At 41.0% G+C, this 12,133-nt stretch overlaps 1 protein-coding gene and 1 pseudogene across 3 annotated transcripts in view; both read left to right on the top strand.

The window, feature by feature from the left end:
* BMPR1A (bone morphogenetic protein receptor type 1A) overlaps nucleotides 1–12,133 on the top strand; it is a 174,058-nt gene that overhangs the window by 54,095 nt on the left and 107,830 nt on the right. The window lies entirely within an intron of this gene.
* On the top strand, nucleotides 2,011–2,175 carry LOC116544038 (annotated as a pseudogene).

Here is a 12,133-nt window from a genome sequence, read left to right as displayed (position 1 = left end):
TGTAGTGCTCCTCTCCCTGTGTCCATGTGTTCTCACTGTTCAACACCCACCTGTGAGTGAGAACATTCGGTGTTTGATTTTCTGCTCTTGTGTCAGTTTGCTGAGAATGTTGGTTTCCAGGTTCATCCATGTCCCTACAAAGGACACAAACTCATCGTTTTTGATGGCTGCATAATATTCCATGGTGTATATGTGCCACATTTTCCCTGTCCAATCTGTCATCGATGGGAATTTGTGTCAGTTTCAGGTTTTTGCTTTTGTAAACTGTGCTGCAATGAACATTTGTGTGCATGTGTCCTTATAGTAGAACGATTTATAATCCTTTGGATATATACCCATTAATGGGATTGCTGGGTCAAATGGAATTTCTATGTCTAGGTCCTTGAGGAATTGCCACCCTGTCTTCCCCAATGGTTTAACTAATTTACACTCCCACCAACAGTGTAAAAGTATTCCTATTTCTCCACATCCTTTCCAGCATCTGTTGTCTCCAGATTTTTTAACGATCGCCATTCTAACTGGTGTGAGATGGTATCTCAGTGTAGTTTTGATTTGCATTTCTCTGATGACCAGTGATGATGAGCATTTTTTCATATGTTTGTTGGCCTCTTGTATGTCTTCTTTTGTAAAGTGTCTGTTCATCCTTTGCCCACTTTTGAATGGGCTTTTTTGTTTTTTTTCTTGTAAATTTGTTTTAATTCTTTGTAAATTCTGGATATCAGCCCTTTGTCAGATGGGTAAACTGCAAAAATTTTTTCCCATTCTGTTGGCTGCCGATTCACTCTAATGACTGTTTCTTTTGCCGTGCAGAAGCTGTGGAGTTTGATTAGGTCCCATTTGTCTATTTTGGCTTTTGTTGCCAATGCTTTTGGTGTTTTGGTCATGAAGTCCTTACCTACGCCTATGTCCTGAATGGTTTTGCCTAGATTTTCTTCTAGGGTTTTTATGGTGTTAGGTCTTATGTTTAAGTCTTTAATCCATCTGGAGTTAATTTTAGTGTAAGGTGTCAGGAAGGGGTCCAGTTTCTTCTTTCTGCACATGGCTAGCCAGTTTTCCCAACAACATTTATTAAACAGGGAATCCTTTCCCCATTGCTTGTTTTTGTCAGGTTTGTCAAAGATCGGATGGTTGTAGATATGTTGTGTTGCCTCCGAGGCCTCTGTTCTGTTCCATTGGTCTATATCTCTGTTTTGGTACCAGTACCATGCTGTTTTGATTACTGTAGCCTTGTAGTATAGTTTGAAGTCCAGTAGTGTGATGGCTCCCGCTTTGTTCTTTTTGCTTAGAATTGACTTGGGTATGCGGACTCTCTTTTGGTTCCCTATGAAGTTTAAGGTGTTTTTTCCCAGTTCTGTGAGGAAGGTCATTGGTGGCTTGATGGGGGATAGTGTTGAATCTGTAAATTACTTTGGGCAGTATGGCCATTTTCACAATATTGATTCTTCCTCACCATGAACGTGGAATGTTTCTCCATCTGTATGTGTCCTCTCTTATTTCGTTGAGCATTGGTTTGTAGTTCTCCTTGAAGAGGTCCTTTACGTTCCTTGTTAGCTGTATTCCTAGGTATTTTATTCTCTTTGTAGCAATTGTGAATGGCAATTCGTTCTTCATTTGGCTCTCTTTAAGTCTGTTATTGGTGTATAGGAATGCTTGTGATTTTTGCGCATTGATTTTGTATCCTGAGACTTTGCTGAAGTTGCGTATCAGTTTGAGGAGATTTTGGGCTGAGACTATGGGGTCTTCTAAATATACAATCATGTCGTCTGCAAATAGAGACAATTTGACTTCCTCCTTTCCTATTTGAATACCCTTTATTTCTTTTTCTTGCCTGATTACTCTGGCTAATTTTTATGTTTTTTACAGAGACAGGGTTTCACCATTGTTTGCCAGGCTGATCTCGAACTCCTGACCTCAAGTGATCCGCCCACCTTTGCCTCCCAAAGTGTTGGGATTACAGGTATCAGCCACCGCGGCTGGCCACACGTGGTTTTCTTTATAGTGCAAGGTTGGATTGCTTCTCGGCCTTTTGGCTAAGATCAAGTGTAGTGCAAGGTTGGTGTCTGATGATTTCCTTAATCTTTATTTTGTGAGCACCAGTGATAACCCAAGTATTTGTGTTTTTAAACACCTTTATTTGGTCAAGTATGTCTCATATCTATAAAAAGTTTAGAATTTACTTTAGCTTCATGTTTGTAGGTGTTTTTATGCTATAAAACTTATCATGTTTTTTGTTTGTTTTGAGTTTAGAATAGCAGAAATTTATTGTCTCCCAGTTGTAGAGGCTAAACTTCCAAAATCGAGGTATCCAAAATACGGGTGTCTTTTGGAAGTGTATTTTTAGAAGGACCAGGGAAGGATCTGCTTCTCGCCTCCTTCCTAACTCCTGGTAGCCTCAAGCGTGTTCCTTGGGTTTTCAGATGGCAGTTTCATCCCTGTCTCTCCCCATGTCTGTGGTGTCATATCCAGATGTCTCCTTTTTACAAGGACGCTAGTCATATTGGATTAGGGCCCACCCTGATAAACTCACTTTAACTTAATTACCTCTGTAAAGACCCTGTTTACAAATTTATGGTCTGAGGTACTGGGGGTTAGAACTTCAGTATATGAATTTAGGCTGGGTGCGGTGGCTAACGCCTGTAATCCCAGCACTTTGGGAGGCAAAGGCAGGCGGATCACCTGAGGTTGGGAATTTGAGACCAGCCTGACCAACATGGAGAAACCTCATCTCTACTAAAAATACAAATTTAGCCGAGTGTGGTGGCACACGCCTGCAATCCCAGCTGCTTAGGAGGCTGAGACAGGAGAATCGCTTGAACCTGGGAGGTGGAGGTTGCAGTGAGCTGAGATCGTGCCATTGCACTCCAGCCTGGGCAACAGAGCAAAACTCTGTCTCAAAACAAAAACAAACAAACAAATATATGAATTTAATTCATTTATGTTTTTATTTTTATTATTTTGTAATCATTTCGTACTTAGAAAAGATACAGGAATACCATTGTGAATGCCTATACTTCTTATACCCATGTTCACCAATTTTTAACATTTCCCCATATTTGTATTATAATTCTCTGCTTCTTTCTTCTCTCCTACTTGTACACACACACACACACACACACACACACACACACACACACACACATTTTTGAGAGTGAGGTTGTATATATTATGCCCCTTTACCCTTACTATTTCAGTTTCTATTTTCTAAGGACATGGATATTCTACTATGTAATCATACTTCAGTTATGAAATTCAGGAAGTTTAACATTGAGATGGCACTTCAGTCTGCAGTCTATATTCTACGTTTGTCAGTTGTCCCAGCTGAGGGTTGTTTTTTTTTTTTTTTAATAAGCATTTTTCCCCTCCAGTGGGAGGATTCAATCTGGTATCACATATTGCATTTGGTTGTCCTGCCTCTCTAATCTCCTTTACTCTGAAGCAGTTCCTTAGCTACCTGTTGTCTTTCATGACATTAACATTTTTGAAGAACACCAGGCCAGTTATTATTTTGGGGTTAGTATTTTCTCATTGTTAGATTCAGGTGGTACATCTCTGGCCAGAAGTCTGCATAAATGACGATGCGACCCTCTCAGGGTATCAGACTCAGAATACTAGGTCCTACCTGTTATTGGTCATGTTAATTTTGATCACATGGTCAAGGCGTTGTCCAGTTACTTCTCTCTATAATTACTGTTTTCCCCCTTGTAACTAGTAAGCAGTTTGTGGGGAGAAACTTCAAGACCACACATTGGCCGAGTCCACCCAGGCTCAGCTCCTCAATATTCAGGTAGCTGATGTGGAAGGCCTGCTCCTCAGAGTGCTCACTGAGGACATGGCAGCAGGAAGGGTCCAGGGCACCCAGGGCGCCCAGGGAGCAACTGTGAAGGGACAGAATCTTCTCTCCCACTGAATTTCGTAGAGAATCCCAGGTGCAGCCTGGGCTGTGGTTCTGAAGACCATCCAGGTGGGAGGCCACACCTAATCTCAATGAAACACTTCACTTGGCAGGTCATGGTGAATTCTTTGTGGTGGACTAGACCAGACTCCTGGGTCACTGCCAGCTCTTCTGCACCACCAGCTCCCAGAGCACTAACAAGGTTACACTCAGACTGCTGAAGGGAGACGGGGAGCTGCATTTCCATGCTGGGGGCTCCTGGTTAGGACAACAGAAGGAACTGGGGTAGCAGCTGCTGCAGCAGTAAAAACTGGAAATTCCTCAGGCAGTGAAGAGTCTAGGGGAGAAAAAGAACTAGGCAGCCTGCAGTCCATGGTAGTGCCAGAGCCTTGCTCCTCTTCATGCATTCCCTCCTCCTTCCCTGTGGGTGCCACCATGACTAGCCCCCAGGTGCCCTAATATACCGCCAACCAGCATTATGCCTTTTGTGGGTCATCCACGTTGTTGCATGTGTCAAGAGTGTTATCCTTTTCTGAGGTTGATTATCATTTCATTGGATGGATGTGCCAGCTTTTTATTCGTTCACCTTTAGAAGGACTTTTGTGTTGTTTCCAGTTTTTGGCAATGGTGAACAGAGCTGCTCTATATATTCATCTATAGATTTCTTGCTTGCACATAGGTTACATTTCACCAGTGAAGTACCTAGGAATGGGATTACCAGCATATTCCTAAAGAGCTGTATGCCTTTTAGTTTTCCAGGGAATAGGAAAGACAAGATACATGTTTGATTCTCTCCTTTTACTTAGCAGTTTTTAAAAATAGAATATTTCTTAGAGCAGTTTCAGGTTCACAGCAACATTGAAGAAGCACGAAGAGTTCCCATATCCCCCCCATCCACACATACATAGCCTGCCCCACTGTCAGCATCCCCCACTAGAGTGGCACATTTTTTTCCAATTGAAGAATCTGTGTTGACATGTCCTTATTACCCAAAGTCTGTAGGTTTCATTAGGGTTCACTCTTGGTGTTGTACATTATCATACCGCATATTAAGTGCAGAGTGATGGCTATTCACCATTATGATATCATACAGAATAGTTTCGCTGCTCTATAAATTCTCCGTGCTCTCTGCCTGTTTCCTCTTAACCCTTGGCAACTGCTGATCTTTTTACTGTCTTCACAGTTTTGCTGTTTCCAGAAATGTCATATAGTTGGAATTGTAACAATTTTTAAAATAATGAATTGGTTTCCTATCTTCTCTGAAGATGATTTTCTTTCCTTTTTGTTTTTTGAATTGTTATGAACTCATTTATTGGGGTTCAGTCCATTGTAATTCTTACACTTGTTGAAGTTCAAATTGTTCATTTTTTGCCAAGGGGAGCCCCTTCTGGTAGACTCCTGAGTTCTTCTGAAGTGACTCAAATAGTCTTTCATTAGTCCCCTCACTCCCTTATAAAATGAGACATTCCAGGAACATCTTTTACAATTTCTGCTTCACAGCTGGAATACCTCCAAGAAGCCTTGGATTTTTTTCAGTGGGAAATGATATTTGAAAACCACAGCCAGGACTGCTGTAGGGATGTTCTTCATCTCTAAGTCTTTTCAGTGGTTAGTGCTAGGAGGTACTATCCTGGGAATCCTGATTTTCAAGGACATAAGTATGGTAGAATATTTGATAATTACTCATTTATTTTGTCACACATTATGTCTTAGACAGTTACACAACAACAATACTAATATACCCACCATGGGTTGAAACCAGTCAAAACCATTCTTTGCATGCACTCTCCATTCCCCCGCTTCCCTGTACAGTTGTATTCCATATATCACCAGGTCATGTCGCCATTGGAGCACACACTCGTTATGCGCCCTTGTACCCTCTTCCTCGTCGTCCCTGTGTAGTCTACAGGTAACTATCTTGTGCTCACCTCTAGTCCTATGTCAGTATCCTCTACCTACACTGGTTCTCTGAAACTCATTTTCTAGTAGATTTCTCTAGAAGGGCTCCTGGGAACAATATTCTCTGAGTTTTTATATGTTGATAGTATGTGTAATGTTTATACTTGAAAGTTAGTTCTATTGGCCATAAAATTCTTGACTTTCATTTTCCTTCCTTGAATATTTTATTTTCTGGCATAATATGTTGCTTTTGGAAAGTCTGTTGTTAATGTAGTTTTTTCCTTATGAGTTACTTGATGTTTTTGCCTAGATGCTCAAATTTATTTTTTCATTAAAAATCTTGCAATTTTACTGTATTTTGGTGTGGATTATTTTGGCTCAGTATTCTCCAGTATGCAATATGTGCCTTAAATACATAGTCTCTAACTTTTTTCTGGTGTCCTGCAGTGTTGTCCTGGCTGGCCTCTAATTCCTGGGCTCAGGTGATCCTCTCCCCTCAGCTTCCACAATGCTGAGAGTACAGGCACCGCCACATGCAGCTCTTTTTTCTTAATCTTGGCAAAAATTTCTTGGATTACAGTTTTTAGTATTGCCTGTTGTTTTGCTTTTGTCTTCTCCAGGGATTCCTATTATATAAAAAATCGGAACAATTTTTGTTACTTTCTTTAGAATCCTTTTATTTCGTCATTTCTTTTTTGATTTTTAGAATTATCTTCCTTCTTACCGTCAGTTTCTCATAAGGCATTAGCCATTTTGTTTATTCATTCTTGTGTTCCTTTGGTTTTATTTCTCAAATAAATTTTTTATTTTTTTATTTCTAATTTTTTATTTTATTTATATAATTTAATGTTTTTAGCTCATTTTGAAATATTAATAGTAGGTTATAATTTTAATCTCTTTTGTGTTTTTGGCCTTCTAGCATGATTTGTCTGTGAGGCTGTTGTTTTGTTCCCTATTCCTTCCCCATTTTCTTTTTTTTTTTTTTGAAACGAAGTTTTTGCTCTCTTTCCCAGGCTAGAGTGCAGTAGCGCAATCTTGGCTCACTGCAACCTCTGCCTCCTGGGTTCAAGCGATTCTCCTGCCCCAGCCTCCCAAGAAGCTGGGATTACAGGCGCCTGCCACCACACCTGGCTAATTTTTGTATTTTTGGTAGCGAAAAGGTTTTACAATGTTGGCCAGGCTGGTCTTGAACTCTTGACCTCAGGTAATCCACCCGCCTTGGCCTTCGAGTGCTAGGATTACAAGCGTGAGTCACTGTGCCTGGCCCCTTCCCCATTTTCTTATAAGTTCTATGAGATTTGGATCTGACAACTTTGCCATGGGTCAGTTTTATTGGAAATTCGTTTTCCTGAATGTTTGGAAGAAGACATAGTGACTTGGGATAGCACTTGTAACTTCACAGAATTGTTTTCCATTATGAAAGACGGATTGCCTTTGAAATCTCCTGTTTTTATTACTGTCTCATACTTTTATGTGGGGCTCCTCTTTCCTTAGCTTCTGGATAACCTTTTTCTGTTCAATTTTGTTTTAATTCTCAGCAGGGTTCCCCCTCCCCGCCCCCCGTGTGAGCAAGGCTCTGTCCTAGAAGAGAGGTCTGGTTGGTCATTTTCAAGTTGAGCAGGGCTTGACTGCTATGTCCACTTCAACCCTTAACGCTATAGGCCCTGTGCACCATCTGTATCTTCAAATGTGCCCACTGTTCATTCCAATGAAGACTTGTTATTTGGCTTGTAGAGGGACATGTAAGAAGCAAATCAGTGTTTACCTCTCTCAAGGCTGGAGATTTGCGGGTACTCGTTTTATTTGTAACTGGAGATGAGAGTTCAGGCTGAACACTGGTTTAAAAATCTTTAAATGGAAAATAGCAATACCCTGGAATCTAGGGCTGAGATCCTGTAACTCACACCTGCCAACATGGCCAGGTGCCTGCCTATGGCAGTGACTTCTTAGTGCTTGTCCACATCTAGGTCTTCTTTAGACCCAGGCTGATGGGAACATTTAATTCCTTTTCTCCTTGAAGTTAGGTGGGATCAGGTGACCGAAGCTGGCCAGTGGACTTTGAGGGAAGTTGTGTTACTTCTGAGTTGGCATAGTGAAAAGCCCATGAAGCTGCTCTGGTCTCTTTCTTGCCTAGTATATCCCTGGTCATGTGATTGATTTGATACAGGAACAAGGTGGTCAGCCTAGCTCTTTGAATAACTGGAAATAGCCCCCGCTTGCCGATGTTGGCCATATTACATGAGGCAGAAGTAAACTTCCGTTGTGCTAAGCCATTGAAATTTTGGGGTTGTTACCACAGTATCACTTAGACCTGTTCTGTGTAATATGGCAACCAGTAGGCTACATGTGGCTATTGAGTACTTGAAATGTGGCTAGTCAGAATTAAGATGTGCTGTAACTTTAAAGTAATACTGTATTTGGAAAAAAAGATGTAAAATATCTTAATTTTTATATTATATATTAAATAACATCTTGTGTTCATTGGATTAAATAAGATGTATTAAAATTATTTTTGGCTGTCTCTTTAGTTTTTTCATGAAGCTGCTTAGGAAATTTAAAATTACACACATGGTCACAGTTGTGGCTAAGCTACAGCACTGACCCTACCATAGTAATTCAGTACCCCTCCCTCATTTTGGCAAAAAATGGGCGGTTGATTGTCTAGAGAAACTGAATCAGTGAAACTCCAGATTTGAAGAGCATACAGAAGAGATGTTTTTATTGAAAAATTAGGAATTTATGTGTGAAGGCTGGTGCTTCTTTTGCCTGTGCATCTCATCTCCTAAAAGTAATGGCACTTACTATGTCAGCTTCATGGATTGTGGTAGTAGTTGTTATCCTTGACATTACTGATAGGGTAATAGTCTCCAGGCATACCATGGGTTCTTCAGTTCTGAGTGGTGTAGCTTCTGTACATGTTAACTGTGAAGAGGAAATGATTTTTCCAACTTTTTGCAGTACTCTTATTTATGTCTGTAATGTGAATTGTGTAGAGGAGAATTTGTGGTCATGTGATGATTAGACGATGGTTTCTGCTAGCTCTGGCCAAAGGTGAATCCAATTGCTTTCTAGCACTTTTCCCACTAACCCTGGCTCTCACCCTGTACCTGATCCCATGCTTTTACTTTAGTTTTTGTTTTATTTTTTTGAGACAGGATCTTGCTCTGTCACCCAGGCTAGAGTACAGTGGTGTGATCATGGCTCACTACAGCCTTGACCTCCCAGGCTCAAGTGGTCTTCTCACCCTAGCCTCCTGAGTAGCTGGGACTATAGGAGTGTGGCCCATGCCTAGCTAACTTTTTAAAAATTTTGAGTACAGATGGGGTCTTGCCATGACTGGTCTCAAACTACTGGGTTTAGGCAGTCTTCCTGCCTTGGTCTCCCAATGTGTTGGGATTATAGTCATGAGCCACCACACCCAGAATCACCTTTTTTGTTTGGAAGATGACACCATTTTTTTTTTCCTTATAGAAGCTTGAGGGTACCAAATTAAATTCTGTCAGTTTCTTCTGTCTGCATCTCAGAGATTACTGTATGAGTTCTTTTCTTCCTTCTCTGCTTTTTCACATGAAGTTTTCCCGTTTTCTAATGCTCAGCCCTTATCTTCTGAGACCTCCCTCTCATTATCCATCTCTCCATCCTTGACTGTTTCTAGTTCGATTGTAGCACTGATCAAATCTCCTTCAAGTTCAAAACAAACCAGCCAGACCTTCCCTTGATACTGCCATTACCTCAGAACTATGTACCGTGCTCCTCGCCCTCCCCTCTGGACTCCTCAGGATGCTAGTTGATGCCTGTGTAGCCCCTGTCACTGTTTCGTATACTTCTTCCTGGCCACTGCCGGGTTGGCAGCTACCACTTCCCTGGAATGGATCAGCAACCCCAGTAGTAGATTTAACTGCTGCTTCCATGGTTTTTGTTACTTGTTCTTTTTTGCAGTGTTTCAAATTACAATCATCTTTTCACTTATTTTTTTTTTTTAAAGAAGCTCATTTAAAAAATTCATCCTGCAGTAGAAAATTTGGAAAATAAAAAAGTATAAAGAAGACAGTTATCAACTGTAACACCAGCAGTACCTATTGCTAAACTTGAGGGCAGATCATTTCCATCACTCTCTTTTTAAAAGCATTAAACCGAGAAGGATCACATGGTGCTTATTTTGTGATCTGGCTTTTTTCTATCTTCATATATTGTGAGTATATTTCCAAGCACTTATTCTTTTGTGGTATAACGTTTGTAGTTACGCTAAGTGGCAGTGTTGAGACTACCCTGGTTCACATCCTGGCTTGTTACTTGCTGCAATGTGACCTGAAGTAAGTTACTGCTCTGGGTTTCAGTTTCCTCATCTTGAAGATAGTGATAACATTCTTACCTAACTTCTAGGGTTGCTGTAAGTATTAAGTGAGATAACACATAAAAATAACTCTTGGAACTTAATAAACATCAGCTGTTGTTACAATATTGTCTGACTGTATTATAGTTTGCATTATTTTTGTTTTTGCTTCTCCTGTCACTTAGCATGTTGTTAGACCATACGTGTCACTAAATCTGGATGCACAACATGATTTTTTTTTTTTTTTTTTGAGACGGAGTTTCACTCATGTTACCCATGCTGGAGTGCAATGGCGCGATCTCGGCTCACCGCAACCTCCACCTCCTGGGTTCAGGCAATTCTCCTGCCTCAGCCTCCTGAGTAGCTGGGATAACAGGCATGCACCAGCATGCCCAGCTAATTTTTTGTATTTTTAGTAGAGACGGGGTTTCACCATGTTGACCAGGATGGTCTCGATCTCTTGACCTCGTGATCCACCCGCCTCGGCCTCCCAAAGTGCTGGGATTACAGGCTTGAGCCACCGCGCCCGGCCAACATGATTTTTTTTAATGTAGATTTTTATTAGTAGGATTGCTGGGCTAATGGATAACATCATTGAGTTGCTAAGTTGCTCTCTAGAGAGGCTGCACTCATTTATACCCCCTGAGACTGTACAGAAGACCATGAACTTCATTACATTTTTCAAAAAACATGCTATTGCCCACATTTTGTGCTGTTCCCTTGCTAAAAGTGAGTAACAATATGATCATGTTGTTACCTCTCTCTTGCCAAAATATTGGACTTGATGATAAGGGGATTACTGTGACATCAACATTGCCCACAGATGTTTCTTTTTTTTTTCCCCCCCCCCCCCCCCCCCGCCTTTTCTTTTCTTGAGATGGGTTCTTGGCTCTGTCCAGGCTGGAGTGCACTAGCACAATCACAGCTCACTGCAGCCTTGACCTCCTGGGCTCAAGTGGTCCTCCCACTTCAGCCTGCTAAGTAGCTGGGACAGCAGGCAGGTACCACCACACCCAGCTAATTCTTGTAATTTTTGTAGAGATGTGGTTTAACCATGTTCCCAGGCTGGTCTTGAACTCCTGAGCTCAAGAGATTCACCCACCTTGGCCTCCCAAAGTGCTGGGATTATAGACCTGTGCCAACGTGCCTGGCCTCACAGATATTTCTTGATCTACACTTTATTCATTATTTAGGTCCAACTTTAGCATGTATCATATTTATATACAGGTTCTAAATCTTTGTTTTTAAAATATTTATTTTTCTATCTGAAATGGATTCAGCTTTCCTTTTTAGTCTAGTCTGAGTCTGTGTGTGAGTAAAACCCCAGGACCCTGTAGCTGATTTTACTATTTTTTGATAATGGTTGTTTGAAACAGCTTTATTAAGATATAATTCACATACCTTACAATTATTTAAAGGGCACACTTTAGTGGTTTTTAGTATACTCACAGATCTGTACAACCATTATCACAGTCATGGGCAATTGGTACAGGATTTGGGAAGAAAATGTGTGGCATTAGGATTATAAGTACAGTGTTTAGAGTCTGGCTAATCTGGGTTTAAATGCCAACTCTACCATATATTAACCATGTGACTTTGAGAAGGCAACTTAACCACCATGAGCTTCAGTTTTCTTTTCTTTCCTTTCTTTTTCTTTTCTTTTTTCTTTTTTTTTTTTTTTGAGATGGAGTCTCGCTCTGTTGCCCGGGCTAGAGTGCAATGGTGCGATCTCGACTCACTGCAACTTCTGCCTCCTGGTTTCAAGCGATTCCCCTGCCTCAGCCTCCCAAGTAGCTGGAATTACAGGTGTCTGCCTCTACACTCAGGTAATTTTTGAATTTTTAGTAGAGATGGGGTTTCACCATGTTGGTCAGCCTGGTCTCAAACTCTTGACCTCAGGTGATCTGCCCGCCCTGGCCTCCCAAAATGCTGGAATTACAGGTGTGAGCCATTGTGCACAGCCTCAGTTTTCTTTTCTTTTCTTTTCTTTTTTTTTTTTTTTTTTTTTG

This window comes from Sapajus apella, unplaced genomic scaffold, assembly GCF_009761245.1.
Source record: "Sapajus apella isolate SASKATOON/1434 unplaced genomic scaffold, GSC_monkey_1.0 scaffold203, whole genome shotgun sequence".
NCBI lineage: Eukaryota > Metazoa > Chordata > Mammalia > Primates > Cebidae > Sapajus > Sapajus apella.
This window is presented reverse-complemented; position numbering and strand designations above follow the sequence as displayed.